The sequence below is a fragment of the Triticum urartu genome, unplaced genomic scaffold, assembly GCF_003073215.2.
Source record: "Triticum urartu cultivar G1812 unplaced genomic scaffold, Tu2.1 TuUngrouped_contig_6047, whole genome shotgun sequence".
In the NCBI taxonomy this organism is placed as follows: domain Eukaryota; kingdom Viridiplantae; phylum Streptophyta; class Magnoliopsida; order Poales; family Poaceae; genus Triticum; species Triticum urartu.
In genome coordinates, this window is record NW_024116774.1 from 3,309 (window position 1) to 22,301 (window position 18,993).

The 18,993-nt window shown below is 45.1% G+C and overlaps 2 pseudogenes; both read right to left on the reverse strand.

Moving 5' to 3' along the window:
* Window positions 1-451: 451 nt before the first annotated feature.
* LOC125530068 lies at window positions 452-9,210 on the reverse strand (annotated as a pseudogene).
* A 1,800-nt stretch (window positions 9,211-11,010) lies between these two features.
* Window positions 11,011-18,988, reverse strand: LOC125530067 (annotated as a pseudogene).
* Window positions 18,989-18,993: the final 5 nt, after the last annotated feature.

Genomic DNA, 18,993 nt, shown 5'->3' on the forward strand with positions numbered 1-18,993 from the left:
TGTTACCATCAACGGCCACAACTATGACAAAGGATACTACCTAGGTGACGGTATCTTTCCTCATTGGACCACTATTGTGAAGACAATCCCAAACATGTCGGGAACCCGAATCCTTTTCAAAAACAACGGAGCCGGCGTCGCCCCTCAAGCCGGCACGCGCTTGGCCGGGTCGCTTGACCCGGCCAGGCTCCTCGACCCGGCCGAACTCTCCGGCCCGGCCAGGCCCCTCGACTCGGCCTCGACAAACAGCACAAGACAGTCGGACTCGGCACGACCAAGACATCCCCAACAAGCTAGCTCCACCCTTGGCGTGTTCCTCAACCCAGCCACGGGTCAGCTCCCGTCCCATCCAGGTCGTATGATGGGACGAGTCTTCATCCACTGATGACCGAGGCAACAGTGCCCTGCCCATGCCTCTGGTCAGCCGGAGCATGGCAACAGTGCCCCTCACCTACGCGCTGGCCAGGGCCGGCGTGGCAACAGTGCCCCCGTCGTCACTGCTGACGACAGCAAGCGGTGACCTGACAGAGAGCCACTGTACCCGACTCGACTCGGCCACTCCCTGACAATCGACAAGATGGCGCACAGTCCCCCTAGGCACGCGGGGCCCGCACCTAGGGGAACCTGGCAAACCAAAAATCTTCAGCTTCGTAACGAAACAAAAATTGTTCCATATACTCTGTTGTATTTGGGATGGTTCAGATGAGAAAATATAGTCGCAATCTGTTATAGTCAGCCTCTTAATAAATCTACAAGGTATTATGTTCAGCTTCTCTTCAAGCTGTTCTACATCTTCTGTCAAACCACGGAGTATCAGTTTCAACTTAGAATCACCAAGGTTTGAGAAACGAAGGAACACGTCCTGCCAACCGACTGTAGGTTGTATGAAAATGACGCCTTTGCACTCGAGATTAGATTGCACGGATAGATTCATCGGATGATAAAGGGGAATGCTTTTTGAATACTGTAGGTTGTATCAAAATCATGCCTTTGCACTCGAGATTATATTGCACAGACAGATTCATCGGATGATAAATGGGAATGCTCTTTGACCACTGTACCAATAGATCTTCAAGTTGAGGGAGTATCTTGGGCATGCTTGCTAGCATTGGGCATTCAAAAATAGCTAGCTTCTTGAGCTGAGGGAATGATACAATGATGAAAATCATGTGGGATTTGTAAGATTTGGGCTAGGGATTGGAGATGGCACGAAGAGGATTTGGGGGAATTCTGGAGCGTTCCTCACCGATCCAGTCTCTCTGTTCTGAGTTATATTTTGTTTGTACACTTACATTTTAGACCCTACGGAGTCCTCTAATTACATTATTTATACACCAACACTCCCCCTCAAGATGGGGAGAATATGTCGTACATACCCATCTTGGTACAAAACATGGGAAAAGTTTTTTTCGGGAGTCCTTTTGTAAGTATATCTGCTACTTGACTGGCTGAAGTTACATATGGTAGGCAAATTATCCCTCTATCGAGCTTCTCCTTGATGAAATGATGATCAATCTCTATGTGCTTGGTTCGGTCATGCTGAACAGGGTTATTTGCAATATCAATGGCAGCTTTGTTATCAGAGTACAACATCAGAGGTTTGTACTTGTACAACCGCAGCTCTGCTAGGAGGATCTGCAACCATAATAACTCACATATGCCATGAGCCATAGATCTAAACTCAGCTTCTGCGGTAGACTGAGCCACCACACTTTGCTTTTTACTTCGCCATGAAACTAGGTTTCCACCAACAAATGCACAGTAACCAGATGTTGAGCGCCTATCATCTAGGGAACCAGCCCAATCAGCATCGGTATAACACTCAACTTGCAAGTCCCCTTGTTTGGTATATAAGAGGCCTTTTCCTGGGCACCCTTTAAGATACCGTAGGATCTTATTTACAGCCTCCATATGAGTTGATTTTGGGTCATGCATGTATTGGCTAACTACACTCACAGCAAAGGCAATATCTGGACGGGTGTGAGATAAATATATTAACTTTCCAACTAGTCTCTGGTAGCGCTCTCGATCCACTGGTGTCCCAACATCACTACATAACCGATGATTTTGCTCAATAGGTGTAGCAGCAGGTCGACAACCAAGCATACCAGTTTCCTTGAGCAGATCCAAGATATATTTTCGCTGTGAGAGAAAAATACCCTTCGACCCTCGTGAGACCTCTATACCAAGAAAATATCTTAATTGTCCCAAGTCCTTCACTTCAAACTCATGCGCAAGATGATACTTCAGCTCTGCAACTTCCTTGGAATCATCTCCAGTAATCACAATGTCATCGACATACACTATCAAGATTGCAACCTTGCCATTAATATGCTTGTAAAATAGTGTATGGTCAAACCAAACTCGTGGGGATTGCTTTAAGCCATATAAAGAACGATGTAGGTGTGTAGCCCTTTGCAACAAGGCGTGCTTTATATCTCTCCACCTTACCCTCAGGAGTGTGCTTAATAGTGAAGACCCATTTACATCCTACAGGTTGCTTGCCTGGTGGTAGATCCACGAGCTCCCAAGTCCCATTCTTCTCCAAGGCTTACATCTCATCAAGCATTGCTTCCTTCCATTTTGGGTCCTCTATAGCAGTTTTCCAATTAGATGGTGTGGACACAGAGTCTAAAGAGGCAATAAAGCTTTTGAAGGGTGGAGTGCAATATTCATAGGAAATGAAATTAGCTATATCATGTTTATAATCTTTGAGGTGTCCAGGAATGTTTCGATTTCTTGTAGGTTTCCTCATAGCAATAGGTAGATCATTTTCAGGAGCAAGGATAGATAATTGATTATCACTCTGCCTGATGGTGCTAATAGGAGCAACATGACTAGAGAGGTTATTGTTAGTACCTGGGTCCTCATGCATGTCAAGCTCACCATCTTGTGAAGGAAGTGAAGAGTCTCCTGATGCATCTTGCATGTCTCCATGATCAGAACCATTATTACACCCATCGCTATTTGTCTCCTCCCCCTGATTTCGGACATCATCTAAAGTGGGTAAACCATCTGAAGTGGAAACATGAATAGGGATTAATGGAGATCCTTTAGTACCACTCTCCCCTTCCTGCTGCACTTCAGATGGGGATAAGGCAATGCCAGTGTCATTGGTTGAGCCATAATATGATTCATGTTCACGGAATGTCACATCCATGCTCACAAAAAACCGGCGCTCCGAAGGACACCAACACCGGTAACCCTTTTGAGAAGGAGAATAACCCATGAAAAGAAAACACAGATCACGTGGATCTAATTTTCCAACAGAGTTCCTATAATCATGCACAAAGCAAACACACCCAAAGACCTTTGGAGGAACTCTCAAAATCATTAGATTTAAGAAGACACTCAGCAGGGGTCTTATGGCCAAGAACCCGAAGAGGCATACGGTTTATCAAGTATGTTGCAGTTTTTATTGCCCCCACCCAAAGACATTTAGGCATGTTCATGGTAAACATAAGTGAGCGTGCAACCTCAAGCAAATGTCTATTTTTACGCTCTGCAACACCATTTTGTTCTGGAGTGTTAACACATGTAGTTTGATGTTCAATGTCGTTTGAGGCAAGGAACTGTCCAAACTCCTGGTTAATATATTCCGTACCATTGTCTGACCGTAAGATTTTAATAGTTGCCCCATGTTGATTTTTAATAAGAGCACATAAATCCTTAAAAACCGAGCACACATCACTCTTATGCTTCAGGAGATAAAGCCAAGTGTAGCGACTAAAGCAATCAATAAAAGTTACAAACCATCGATGCCCAGAAATTGAACGAACCTCACAGGGTCCCCAAACATCTGAGTGAATCATTTCAAATGGTTTGCCACTTCTTAATCCTATACTAGGATATGAACCCCTTGTATGTTTAGCCAATTCACAAGCATCACATACAAGGATCTCCCTAGGACACAATTTGAAAAGAGAGGGGTAAATACGAAACAGTGCAGCAAAAGAGAGATGCCCAAGCCTGCGATGGTATAGTAGTAGTTCTTGACTAGGAGACAAGCATAACGCAAAAGCAACTTCATCACTTCCTTCATCAAGATAGTAGAGTCCATCATGCACGGTCCCAGTCCCCAATAGTCTCCCTGTCCCTAGCTCCTGAAAAGCACAACAAGTAGGATCAAACCAACCTCTACAATTGAGAGATTTAGTAATAGAGCTAACTGACAAGAGGTTGACCGGAAAATTAGGAACATGCAAGACAGGAGATAAGGACAATGTCTTGGTGCACCTAACAGATCCACGTCCTGTGATAGGTGCCATGGATCCATCAGCTACACGTACCTTGTCCTTACCTGAACAAGGTGTATAGGAAGTGAATATATTTGAAGCTCCTGTCATGTGGTTTGTAGCTCCTGTATCAATAATCCAAGATTTTGATTGTGTTGTAAAATTGTGGGCCTGGTGAGGTGTCATACCTTTGTGTGAAGTAGCATGGAAACTAGATTCAACTTTAGAGGAATCCTGGGAGGAAGACAAGTCTTCTGAGAGTCTAATTTTACCAAAGGACTTAGGAGCACGATGAGCTTGTATGGATAGGGCTGCACGTGCATCTGATTTTTCTTGACCATGCTCCTTGGGTTGAGCAAGACGAGTCTCCTTCTCAATCACACTGGAAATGATATCGTCAAGGCTTAGCCATTCAGTCTTGGAGAATATAAGCTGACGACGGAGATCAAACTCCTGATTTAGGCCATCGAGGAAGAGCTTGCCCACAAACGGTTCAAACCAGGTATGGTGAACAGCCATGTCATTCTTGTCAACAGGCTCAAAAGGGTGGTAATAATGCAACTCCCTGTACAATCTCTTCATCTCACCTGCATACTCAGTCACTGATTTCGAGCCTTGCTTCAAGTTAGTCAACTCATGCATGATGCGAGTAGCTTGCATCTTATTTGACTTTCCTGAAAATTGCTTCTCCAAAGCTTTCCACACTTCAAATATAGTAGTCATAGTCTCAACTTGTTCTCGAATAGGTGGTTCCATGCTTCCTAATAACTAGACCAACACTCTATCATTAATCTGTTTTGTGCTAGTGCCACTTTTCAGTTTCTCTTCATCAGCGCTAAGAAATTCTTCATAGCCATGAGAACTCAGAATTAACTGGGCATGACGCGCCCAGCTGATGTAATTGCTCAGTCCAGCCAACTTTACTGGATTAGGCTCAAGTGCATACTTGATTGCTTCAGGAACCACTTTGAGTTGTTTCTATTGCTGCTCAAATACTTTGCTTAAAATCTCATACAACTTATCCACACTAGAATCCCTTGATTTCTCCTTGGTTGGATCTGCCATGACTCACTACAACCCAACCAGGAGCTAGTCACACAGGACTTGATTTTGCAGCACTCCGCTAGCAACAGTACACTAGTACAAAATGTTGATGGCAAGTAGATGTACTTCTACGAGTTGCTCTCAAATGCACACAGGCACGAGCAGAGTATTTTAATCCGGACACCCAGCAATACGAGCTTTCCAGCGGCACTAATCACAATTGTCCAGAGGAAGGCGCACACACTATTTTCTTCTCACACATATGACCAAATGCAGTGACAAAGAAAAGTGAATTGTACTTGTATGCACGCCTGACCAAATCTCACGGGACTAGACCAGGAGAAGCACCAAATGCACGCACCACTATCAATCAGCTAGCCTTGCAATCAATCGGACACCTAGCAAGCTAGCTTACTGCTTGGACATGGGCGACGCAGCATCACCAAGTAATTTCCTGATGGACCAGCCCAAGCATACAACATCCAGCGCAGCCGCACCAGACGGTGGTCGGGGATGAGGCAGGCGACAGCAAGCGGTCGTGGCGCTCCTTCCGCAGCTTCGAGAGAACAGCGGCCGCCGGCGTACGACGGAGATGGGTGCGCAGCAACCAACACCCACAGCCAGAAATCACGGCGACACAGCGCCTCAACCAGCCGCCACCAAGATCAAAATCACATCAGATTAACCTGCCCTGATGCCATGATGAAAATCATGTGGGATTTGTAAGATTTGGGCTAGGGATTGGAGATGGCACGAAGAGGATTTGGGGGAATTCTGGAGCGTTCCTCACCGATCCAGTCTCTCTGTTCTGAGTTATATTTTGTTTGTACACTTTACATTTTAGACCCTATGGAGTCCTCTAATTACATTATTTATACACCAACATACAACAGCTACTTGTCCTGCCACCTCCTGGTGCCATCTCTGTAGCTTAGGCATGTAGTAAAGTAGCATGGTTTCTAGCTTAGGAAAGGAGGGTGGTGGAGAAATAGAGAATTCCCCCTTGTCTGTATCATCATTACGAACGCATATACTTGTCAAACTATCCATTCTATGCAAATCCAAGTATTGGAGAGAGGGCAGCTGCCAGAATGGTGGGAGATCCTTGCAGTTGTTGCATCTACTCAAACAAAGACCAATGAGATGTCCCAACAGTGTAGAGCTGTGCACCCATGATGTTAGCACCAGCATTAGATAAACATAAACCTTCAAGCCTTTTGTGAGGACGATGGGCCTCTAATATTCCTTCTGCCCTAGTATCTTCTTCATATCCAACATCTCTCTCAGGTCCAGACAGAGGTCGATACCAACCGAGTGATAATCGCTTCAAATTATGCTTGGCGGACATATTGCCTTGTTTAGCATTTTCTGCACTATGCACTTTTCTCAAGTCGGTCAAAGCAAGAGCACTGCCTAGATTCAAATCTTTCAGTTGATCAATTCCACGACCTACATCGTCACTATCAATGACAGAACTCGTCAATGTCTGTAGAGAATTCAGTTGACCAATACTTCGTGGCATGTACTTCAAACTAAAACACCGATCGAGGAAGATGTGCCGAAGACTGCTCATATATCTAATGCCTTCTGGTAAATTCTCAAGGTATGTACAACCAATGAGCTTCAATGTTTGCAAGCTATACAACATGGTAGTGGCTTCAGGCAATGCAGATATATCGGAATCAGAACAATCCAGATAACGAAGATGTTTCAAGTTTGTCATGTGTGTACTGATTGAGAATATCTTCAATGCTCGCAAGGACATGAATTTTGACAGGGCCATACTCAGAGACTTGCTCGTATCCCAAGGAGACTCCCCTCGGTCTAATATTGTGCGGGCTCGAGGAGCTAGAATTTTCTTCATGGCTGCAGTAGTATGTTACTGACATAATCAAATGATAGATGTCAAACCTTATGCTGTAATGAACTAGCATGGATTTCTTGATGTGATGAAGATCCTTCGAGAATGGAGCAATCATTTCCACTTACGGATTCAGCAAGATCATGCATGAGATCATGCATCTTGCAAGTAGTTGGTTGATGGATGAACCCATCTTGAAATCTGGAGAGCAGTTCCCTGTCAATCTCCACATCTTGGAGGAAACATCTCCAAACTAGCAAATCAAATATTTGTTGGCCTCTTGTTTCTGACGCAATAAAGTCATTTGCCATCCACAACTGGATTAACTTTTCTTTATCCAATGGACTATCCTTGGGGAAAATGGCACAGAGGGAAAACATATTTTTGCTTCTGATGACAAGTGATCATAGCTTAGTTGTAGTGCAGGTACGATCTTAGTTGTGAGGACATCATTCTTCCAGGCATCACTATCCAGAACAGAAAACCACTGACTGTGATGCTTCAAACAAAGTAAAGCTGCTATGGTCTTGATAGCAAGAGGCAATCCCTTACACTTGTGGACAATACTCTTAGCAATTGAAATCATTTCCTCTTGCTTTTCGACTCCCCTTCCGAATGTGTTTCGATGAAAAAGCTCCCATGACTTATCCTCATCTAGAAGTGATATCTGATGTGGAGGAAGTGTGCCCATTATAGAAGCAACTTGATTGCTGCGGCTTGTCACAATTATAGCACTGCCTGAGACGGCATGTGAGCATAGCAAAGATCTCATGTCATCCCACTTTTGTCTATCTTCATTCCAAACATCATCCAGCACTAGAAGGTACCTTTTCTTGCCCAAAACTCCATGAAGTTCCTTGCGCAGTGCCTCCATCTCGGTGAAATCAGACTTCTTCATCGTTGCTACTTGTATTATAGATCGGGTTATTTCTTCGAGTACGAACTTGTCCGAGACACAGACCCATATGACCAACTCAAAATGATGTGCCACTCTCAATGTGGGTTATAAACAAACTCGGGCGAGACCTAACTTTTAACCCCAGAGCTCAAGACCGAGTGCTCAAGTAGCAGCACCATCGGAATCACTCGCGTGTTGTCGTCGCCACTTTTCCGTGATCCAAAAGGTACATGGGACGTCCGACCGCCGTCACTACACAACCATCCTCTCTATGTCTCCATACTCCCTCCAACAGGTGAAAAGTGTGCATATAAAAAATATTGTATAAATTATGAAGTGAAGTAAAAAAGGCATTAGAAAGATGCAAGACATTATCTCTCTCCTCTTTAATTACCCAATCGCCAATGAGCTACTACCTCGGTCCCGGATTACTAGTCCCGGAGACCAAATTTGTAGGGCAGTGCTTAAAGCCCATAATATCACACTTTAGTTAAGCCCAGTGGTTGGCTATAGTTAGTGCATGTAGAAATAAAGAATACCATGTGTAGAACGTTAGTGGTTTTGATTAGAGCATGGTTAATAATACAACCGACTGCTGGCTATAACAGATTGCCATGTCATTTACAGCCAACATGAATGCGAGGACACGACTCCATATCCTATCTAAACACAATACAACTACAAGTCCAACTATAACCTACCTTGTACACTATATTCGACAAAACCCTAACAAACTCCACCTTGACGAATATTCTCCACCACCTTGAATTCGTCCATGTGTCAAACTTCCATGTACATTGGACTTGAGCCTATCCCATGAGCACCGCTGCTACCCCAAGACTTCATGTGACTCCACCTACAACTTGTAGACCCTCTTTTTCTTGACCACAGTCAACACTTGAGCAAAATTAAGTTCCTTGTTACTCTAGTCCGTGCTCCCAACTTCCAGAGTATCCGTCAACGCCATCACACACCGATCACTGACCTGCGTGAAAATGAACTCACATATTGGGTGTCACACATAAGAGTTACCTGAACTTAACATCACCGCTCCTTTCTTGACTGCCTGTCTGAAAATTGAAGGAATTTCACCATTGCTTGTAGTCATCCCAAGTCAAATTTACAGTTGTCTCACCACATGTATGACCACCAGAGCCCTGGCCCGTCTCCATGCCTCGTGCGTACCGCACGCCTCGCTGCTATTACCGCGTCGAGCCTCCACTGTCCCGGTCGAGTCTCAAGGGTCGCGAACCCACACCACTCAACCCCACTACAGAGTACCACCGACCATCACCGACCGATGATGAGTTTCACGCTTCCATCAGACCACTGGGCTCCAGTTCGAACTACGGGTCCCTCGCTTTTTCCCACTAAATAGGCTTCGATTCTCTGGATCCCTACACCGTAACCTCTCAATCCAGCTCCACCTTCAACATGACTCCATGGTAGATGATCAGTCCACCCTCGCGTCCCGTCGACTTCAAGCTCCGTGTGTACACCACCTTGAATCAACCCCACGCCATAGTCTTGTCGAAGTCACGCAAGCCCTCGGGGCCTATGCCACGTGTTTCAACGCCCCAGAAGTCGGTCACCATCAGCATCACGCTCCTACGTCGTCATCGCCGATCCCACCACCGTCTTCTGTACCAACCGACTCGCGTCGATCCGTTAGATTATCTAGTCCGACCAAGCCGAACTCGTTCGACTGCATGACACGCTCGAGGCTCTCAAATCGTCTTCCATGAATTTCCATCCATCACATGATAATTCCATCTTAGGTGAATTGACTTCCGGCAACGCCTTTAAGCATCCCTATTGTACCAACAAATCTTTCACCTTTGTCTGCCATAACCCAAGGTTTTCAGTTTCATGAACTTCTCCACCTCAAACCTGGAACCCGTTGACGTCCTGGTTCTTCCTACAGCTGACCCTGTGAAAAAATTATCTGAGCTTTCCACACGATGCCCCAAGTACACAAACAAAACCTGATGAGGTACACCCGTGTGTACTAATAGCAAAATCCAACCAATCTTGGTCTTCACGTGTAACCGCTCCAGGCACAACTCCAATACTAGCAATTGCCTTGTCAATGCCTCTATTGCTAATTCCCGATGGATGTATCAATGGATATTTCCTTTGCTCGATTTGATCTGCCTCTCGCCATGTCAACATGAGGTCCAAAACAAATCTCGCATCAGCCCCTCACGCACATGTTTCGGCCTAAACTCTGCCCAGCAGCCTGCTTCCGCTCGACCTTGGGCCGCACGCCACTTGGCCCATCTAGCTACTTTAACGCAACATGCAATACGCCATCGTGTCTGCGTACAGCTGCCCCCACGCGTTCCCGATCGATCGAAGAATCGTGTCTTCGGCAGATGCTGCTTTGCTGTTTCTTCTTGTGTTGGATGTGCTGTTGCAACTAATTACATTTCTTCCTGTGTAGACAATCTTCATTGTAGTATCATGCAGCCTTAGAACTGCAACGCACATTGACAATGAGAAGCACAGAGGTTGCCACATGAAAATCCTTACACTTTTCTCCAGAAAAGTACAGAAGTAGTAGTAGTTGTATTTCAGTAATCAAGCAGAAGAGGATATTTGAAGGAGCATATACATATATGTATAAAACACATAGAGAATATGGAGCAGTTTATCTGACAGGTTAACTAATGCATATTGCACTGACTTTGTGTGGCACAGAACTGAGCATCTCAGTCACTAGATTCTTTCATACAGTAACAGTGATTACTTGAAGACTGATCAAGTAGTATACATTGACAGAATTTCAGCCCATAAAGACAAAGCTATGGCCATAGTCTGCTATGAGAAGAGAAAAAAAACGAGTACTCCCTCCGTTCCGAATTACTTGTCGCCGGTATGGATGTATCTAGATGTATTTTAGTTCTAGATACATCCATTTCTGCGACGAGTAATTCGGAACGGAGGGAGTATAATCTATGAGTGGCTGGAAATTCAGTCCTAACCGTTGCAGCTTGCATAGCAGATCAACAATGTTAATAACACTTGTGGAGGAACTAAGGCAAGGTTTCCATGCCAACTGATACAAGCGCTTCCGAGTTTTGACATCCAATCTAGGTAGGTATGTTGCACTCAACAAATACATCAATCCTGGAACGCCACACATAAATAATCCCATGAGGCTGGCATCTCAATCAAAGATCAATGTGAGCTAATGTGAATTTCAATCTCACCGCCAAGTCTTGCCTCTCGAATTACTTTAGCCTTAACCAAATCATGGTAAGCGCCTCCTCTTGAGAAGGCTCCCTCTAAATGGGGGCAGCCCATGACCCATAGGTCCTCGAGGGCAGGGAGCTGCTGCAGGAGTCCCTCCGGTAGTGTCTCTACCCTTGGGCACCACACCATCTTCAACATCCTGAGTGTCGTGACTCCATACATTCCATCTGGAAATGCCACCAGCGCGTTACACCCACTCAGAGTGAGATGTGTCAAATTTTTCACATTCCCAAGAATTGTTGGCATGGACACCAGCTTGGGACAAGAACAGATGCGCAATATTTCAAGAGATGCAGGCAACTTTGGTACCTCCACCAAATTCTTGCAGTCCATAATGTCAAGATACCGGAGTTGAGGAAGCAAGACATTTTCGTCATCGGATATGGTTGATGGAAGTGAACCAGTTAAGTTGGAACAACTAATCAAGTTTAGATATCGAGGACGATTCAAGTTTCCAAGTTCTACCACTGGCCATTGTACTGTATTATTGTTGCCTCTAATCCAGATTGTTTCAACAAAACCAAAATGTTTCCATATATTCCTCTGTCTTTGAGATTGTTCTGCTAAGAAAAGAAATTTGCAATCTACTATATCCAAGTTCTTAATAAATCTGGAAGGTACTCTTTTCAGCTCCTCTTCAAAGCGCTCTACATTGTCCTTCAAACCTTTGAGATTCAGTGTCACATATGAGTCACCAAGCCCCGAGAAATGAAGGTCCTGAGGCTGCCAACCAACTATAGGTTCCACTGAAATGATGCCCTTGCACTCAAGATTAGATTGCACGGACAGATTAATCAAATGGTACACGGGAATGGCGCTTGCCCACTTTATCAGCAGATCTTCAAGCAGCGGGAGCATCTTGGGCATGCTTCGTAGCATTGGGCATTCAATAATTTCTAGCTTCTTGAGCTGAGGGAGTGATACAACCGCTGCTTGTCCAGGCACCTCTATGTGCCATCTCTCTAGCTTAGGCATGTTGGAAAGCTTCATATATTCCAATTTAGGAAAGAAGGGTGGTGGAGTAATACATGATTGCCCACTGTCTGTATCATCATCACCAACACATATACGTGTCAAATTATGAAAACCTTTCAAACTCAGGTACCTGAGGGAGGGACAGTTATATAATGGGGGGAGATCCTTGCAGTTCTTGCAGCTAATCAGATAAAGTTCACTAAGATGTTCCAACAGTGTAGAGTTGTGCATCCATGATGACAATTTAGCACCTCTATAATTAGATAACATTAAAGCTTCAATTCTTTTATGAGGACAAAGGGCCTCTAATATTCCTTCTGCACTGGCATCTACCTCATACCCATCTTGTGTGCTATAAGAAGGTCCATTTTCCCAATCAAGTGACAATCGATTCACATTATGCTTGGCAGACATATTGCTTTGTTTAGCATTTTCTGCACTATGCACTTTTCTCAACTTAGTCAAAGAAAGAGCACCACTAAGATTCAAATCTTTCAGTTGATCAATTCCACAACCTACATCACTATCACAGACATAATTTGTCAATGTCTGTAGAGAATTCAACTGACCAATACCTTGTGGCATGCGCTCCAAACGATGACACCCAAAGAGGAAGATGTGCCGAAGATTGATCATATATCTCATGCCTTCTGGTAATTTCTCAAGTTTTGTACATTGAGTGAGCTTCAGCGTTTGCAAGTTATACAACATTGTAGTGGCTTCAGGAAGTGAAGATATAGCTGAGCAAGAACAATCTAGATAGCGAAGATGCTTCAAGTTTGTCATTTGTGTTATGATTGAATATGTCTTCAATGCTCGCAGTGACATGAAGTTTGACTTGGCCACACTTAGAGGAGTCCCATACCGAGTCTCAAACCACCACTCACTTTGGACTAATATTGTGCGGGGCCGAGGAGCTAAAATTTCCTTCATGGTTGCAATGGTGTTATTACTGACATGATCAAGTGATAAATGTCGAACCCCATGCTGCAATGAACTGGAATATGTGGATCCTTGAAAAATTTCTTCACATGATGAAGACTCTTGTATACTGGAGCAATCATTTCCGATTACGGAGTCAGCGAGATCATGCATGAGATCATGCATCTTGCATGTGACTGGTCGGTGGATGAACTTGTCTCCAAATCCAGAGAGCAGATGCTCTGGAATGTCCACATCTAATTGAATAAAACATCTCCAAACTAGCACATCAAAGATTTGTTGGCCTCTTGTTTCTGATGCAATAAATTCATTTGCCATCCAGAGCTGGATTAACATATTTTTATCCATTGGGTTATCCTTGGGGAAAAGAGCACAGAAGGAGAAGCATATTTTTGCTTCGGATGACAAGTGATCATAACTCAGCTGTAGTGCAGGTACAATAGCAGTAGATGTGAGGATGTCGTCTTTCCAGACATCACTATCCAGAACAGAAAACCACTGATTGTGATGCTTTGAACGAAGTAAAGCTGCTATGGTCTTGATAGCAAGAGGCAACCCCTTACACTTGTGGGCAATGTTCTTTGCAACTGAAATCAATTCCTCTTGCTTTTCCGCTTTCCTTCCAAATGTGTTTCTGTGAAAAAGTTCCCATGACTGATCCTCATTTAGAAGTGATATGTGATGTGGAGGAAGCGTACCCATGATAGAGGCAACTTGATCGCTGCGGCTTGTCACAATTATAGCACTACCTGAGCCAGCATGTGAGTTTAGTAATGATCTCATAGCATCCCATTTATGTCCATCTTCATTCCAAACATCATCCAACACTAGGAGGTACCTTTTGTTGCCCAAAACTTCACGAAACTCCTTCTGCAGTGCCTCCATCTGAGTCAAATCACACTTTTTCATTGTGGCCACTTCTATTACAGATCGTACTATTTCTTCAATAACAAACTTGTCAGAGACACATGCCCATAAGACCAACTTAAAATGATGCTTCACCCTTTGATCATTGTGCACAAGTTGGGCAAGGGTAGTCTTACCAATTCCCCCCATACCAACTATGGGGAGCACCATGACATTATTATCGTTATTGTTCTGGTGGTCGAGCAATATCTTCACTACTTGTTCCTTCTCATCTTGTCTGCCCACAATCTCTGATTCATCGACTTGAGAGTGTGTCTGCGGAAGATCAACACTTGGTGCCTCGACATGTTGGAGGAAGTGAAAATTGTTCATCTCCACGACTAGTTCATCTATCATTTCCAGGGCATCCTTCATCTTCCTGCTCATGGAAAGACGAAAAATAACCGGGCTATTGGCGGTGAAGTAGCTCAGTACCTGGAATGAAACAAATAAAAAAGATATTAAAAGGATTCCATTTCCAAATCCAAACCTTAAATTGAATTTGAATAGCTTCAATTATAAATTAAAACATTATGTTGAAATTATGCAAGAACGTGTGCAGCAAATATTGAAGTATTTGAGGACACATGACAGACTGACTTATGTGAATCTTAGATCAAGTCCTGCTCTTGTGTTCTTATGTTTTGTTGCCTGTAAGGAGGTCCCAGCGAGCATAGGAATTTGTTTACAGTCTAACCAAACTTCACCTTACAAGTGAAAATATAGTGCATAGGAATTTGCAGGATTAAACTGCTCCCGGACGGGGCTGGACTTTGAACAAAGTCAGCCTGTAAATGTAAATCTATGTGATGCTTAGATCTAGTCCTGCTCTTGTGTTCTAATGTAAATGAACTCATCATTGATGTAAATGCTTAGATTAAATCCAGTAGCTCAGAAAGTTTACAGTCTAACGAAAAAGCTCATGATCCAGGTATGTAAAGGAACAAGTTGCTTTCACGGTAAAAATAACTATAGAAACAAAAAACTGAAAGACTTGTCAAGACCCCCATTGTCAATATAAAGAATCAAACATATCTTTACATGTCACACCCCTAATAAGGAAAAGAAAATTTCAGTGACATGGGATAGTAAGTAAGAAAATATCTTCACTAAACAAAAGATCGAGGAAACTTGTTCGGCTAAAAGAATGGAGTAATTGTCGCTTAGAGTTGAAGAACATCTTCCTAACGATAGACAGTGAGGTGTGGAAGCCTTCATGCTAATCTGATAAAGGCATAGATATGGTAGTGTGCAAAAAGATCGATCATATAATGCAAATTCTGAAATCTCATGGACTCATTTGTTTTCAACCATCCGCATCACATAATGAAGATAACCTCTTTCTTACATGCTGCTATATTTGTTTCAAACCTTTAAGCTTGGGGGAGTTGACGAGTGCAAATTATGTGACTATTTTGATATTATTTTTGTGCCTACTCGGTAGGCTTTGTGCAATTTTACCACATCCGCGCACTTCTTTTTGTCATGTTTTCTCAGGTAACACTTTTTGAATCAAATAATACTTTCTGGAAGAAATCCCATGAAAATGGTAGTGAAATACGCATTTAATGTGATAATCATCTATCATAAGTGGAGGGGGCAAGAGGACGAAAGGAGGAGGCGTTGCGCCACCCCTAGAGCAAAAGATGGCGTATCATACGACCGCGACCGCTTGTATGAGTGGTCATATGGAGTGCCATCGCCGTCACCTCATCCACTATTTTCACCCTGTGGAATCTGATCAGGGACCAGACACACACAGAAACAAGAAACTCGTCTAGAAGGAGGAACCTTAGCCTCCGGAGCAATCCAGAGGGAGGAATTGGCAAGGAGGAGGCTGCCGCCTCCCCCACAATCACAAGGGGGGCTTCAACATCATCACCACTGTCACTATCATCATCATCCACTTCCTACTCATTGTAATCTCATGAACCCTAGTGGGGACAACTTGTGTGTTACATGTGTGAATCATTCATGTTTGCCATCACTAGTGCTATGATGTTTGTTGCCTTTATGAGTGAGTAGTTCTCCTAGTTCTTCGGGATATGGATGAACCATAGCGTGTAGTAGATCGTTTGATACTAGGATCTAATATCCTCTTTGCATGTCTATGTTAATGATCTTCTTCATGTTGGGTGAAATCGATCATCCAGTGTATGCCAATTTTGGACAGAAGGTTATTGCTGCTGGCGGATCGGCTGGTTGTCGCGGTGGGTGGCGTGCCATGCCTCATCTCCCTTCGTCCCGGACCGTTGCAGCAGTGGGTAAAACAAAGACCACCTTAGGCTGTGTCCACGGGGACCTTTTTCCTATTAATCACGGTGTGGTAACCGGAGTGGGGCGTATGTGATACGGGGTTGCCGAGTTTATACACGTATCCCGGCTGTGTCCACAAATAGAAATATGCGAAGTGGCTTAGGAATCTGACATAGCATTGTGTCTAGATACCGCTATAGATGCATGCTAGAGGGGATTCCGGACTCCCTAGGAATGCTTTAATCATATTGGTTTCAAGACTCATTTGCTACCCTCTGTATTTACTTTCATTGCAATATTTACCTTTATGCTTTCTACACCGTTTCTATTATAATACTACTGCTTTAGATCACTCTCAACTTGCAGGCACAATATTTAAAAGACGCCGATAAGTGTCACACGTGTGGGCGTTAGGGGGGCTGCCCACACATTTTGTGTGGTGTATAAGAGGAACAGCCCACACACCCATGTGTGGGCAAAAAAAGTAATGCCCACACACTTCTTTTTTCCCCTCCCGATCCCTCTCACACGCGTGCGTGTGGACGAAATAGATAATGCCCACACGCCCCGTACGTCAGGCCTCGTACCTCGTGGTCCCGCACGCCCGCATGACAGTCACCGCGCGTTCCGCAGTTGCCATGGTCCAGACCCTCGTCCATGTTCGTTTAACTGCAGTTGCCATGTCGCTGAACTTCGGTTGCCATGTCGGACAACTACAGTTGCCATGGTTGCTCAACTGCAGTTGCCATGTATGGTCTGATCTACTGCAGTTTCCATGATTACAAAAGTTTAGGAGTTGCCACCCACTAAACACTAGGCAGTTACCATCTAGCACTACAAAAAGGCATGGCAAAAAAAACATGTTCGGGTAAAAGAGAGTTGCCATGTGCTCACAAGCACCCTAGGGCAGTTGCCATGTAAAAGAAGGAGTTGCCATCTGCTTACGTGTACGCTACGGCAGTTGCCATGTACCATGCAAAAACACATGGCAACTCGGGTAAAAAGAGTTGCCATCTGCTTACAAGCAAAGCTAGGGCAGTTGCCATGTACCTGCAGAAACACATGGCAACTGCCAGCTTTGGGTGTGGGCTAGGAGACGAGCGTGTGGGCGAAGTGATAAACGCCCACACACCAGCCTCCTCTGCGTGCATGAAACAAGTGTGTGGGCGAATTGCTAAACGCCCACACACCAGCCCTCCGTGTGGTGAAAAAAAGGACGTGTGGGCGACCGGATGAATGCCCACACACCAGCTTAGTCCTACGTGTCACACAAAAACTGCTAGAACGCGCCAAGATTCATGCAGAATTGGTTGGACGAGGATCCATGCGTGTGGGTGAGTTGCCAGACGCCCACACGTGTGGGCGTTAGACTTTTCGTATTTAAACCATCCAGTATGCAAAAAAATGATTCTTGTGCTCCCTGTGGCATCGATACTCTTACTTTGAAAAGACTACAACAAAACCTTGTGCACTTGTAGGCTATAACCTGGCAGAACTTGGCCTCTGGCTCCTCCCGCGGCATGTCTGTGTAGTGCACACCGGCGAGGAGGGTGGTGCCGCATCGTTCTCCATTGGGGCGTCGTCGGCCTCTGTCTGCTGGACGGCCTGCCAGTCGGCAGCAATGGTGGCCATCTCCTTCTGCTCTGAGGAGAGGGTGTTCCAAAGGGCTTTGCAGCACGATGAGTCCATGGCGGGCGTGGTTGCGGAGAGGAGAAATGGACCGGAGGAGGATGACTGCAACTATGGCCGGGGCTTGAGTTTATAGAGCGGGCGGGAAGGCAATGGGTTGCGGTAGTGAGGTTAATGGTGGGCGGCGGATAGACAGATGGGTGGCGCCGGAGTAGATTCGCCGGCAACCGTATATCATTCATGTAGGGGCGATGGACCGACACGGTGTCGTTTTGAATGCGGAGCAGTCACGGAAAGCGGCACTCTCTCGGCCGGCATGCCGCTTCAATGTTGGCATCAATGAGAGTTCGTGTTGTGTGGCGTGAATGCGGTACTGATGCTGACTGTTTCGAACGGGAAGCGCACGCGGGCGACAATGGTTTTTTTATGGGCCCGGTTAGTTAGGGGTGGGCCTGGCTGCTGTCCGGACGCCCGCAACACCGTCTAGTTTGTCTCTGATTTATGAAAAAAACATACATTCAAACTGGCAAGCGAATTGATACAGGCTCGTGTTGGATGGTACAACATTAAATGGTTATGGATAGTTTGAGGATGGGCGTTGAGATTACTTAAAACGGAGCTTTGTCTAAAAAAAACCTTAAAACGGAGTTGGCCAGAGTGGTGAGATAAACTAGGATGAGGACGAACCTTGCGTGCCCTGGAGCAGCGGTGTCGGCGGCGGATCTGGGCGGCACGGCGGCGCAGGGCCTCATAGCGAAAGTCGTCGAGGACGTCGTCTGCCTTGTAGACAGCCGTCTTGAGGTCCACCATCCAGCGGCGGACGGCCGGGCTGGTGCGGCTTTTGGCGTCGGCGTCCAGCAGGATATCCTGAACGGCGGCGAGGTGGCGCTCAAGCTTCCCGCGGGACTTTTCCAGCCCCCACGCCCGCATCAACTCGCGCACCAGCTCGTTGCCGGCCTTGGCGGCCATGCTGCCCAGCAGCGGCATCCGCA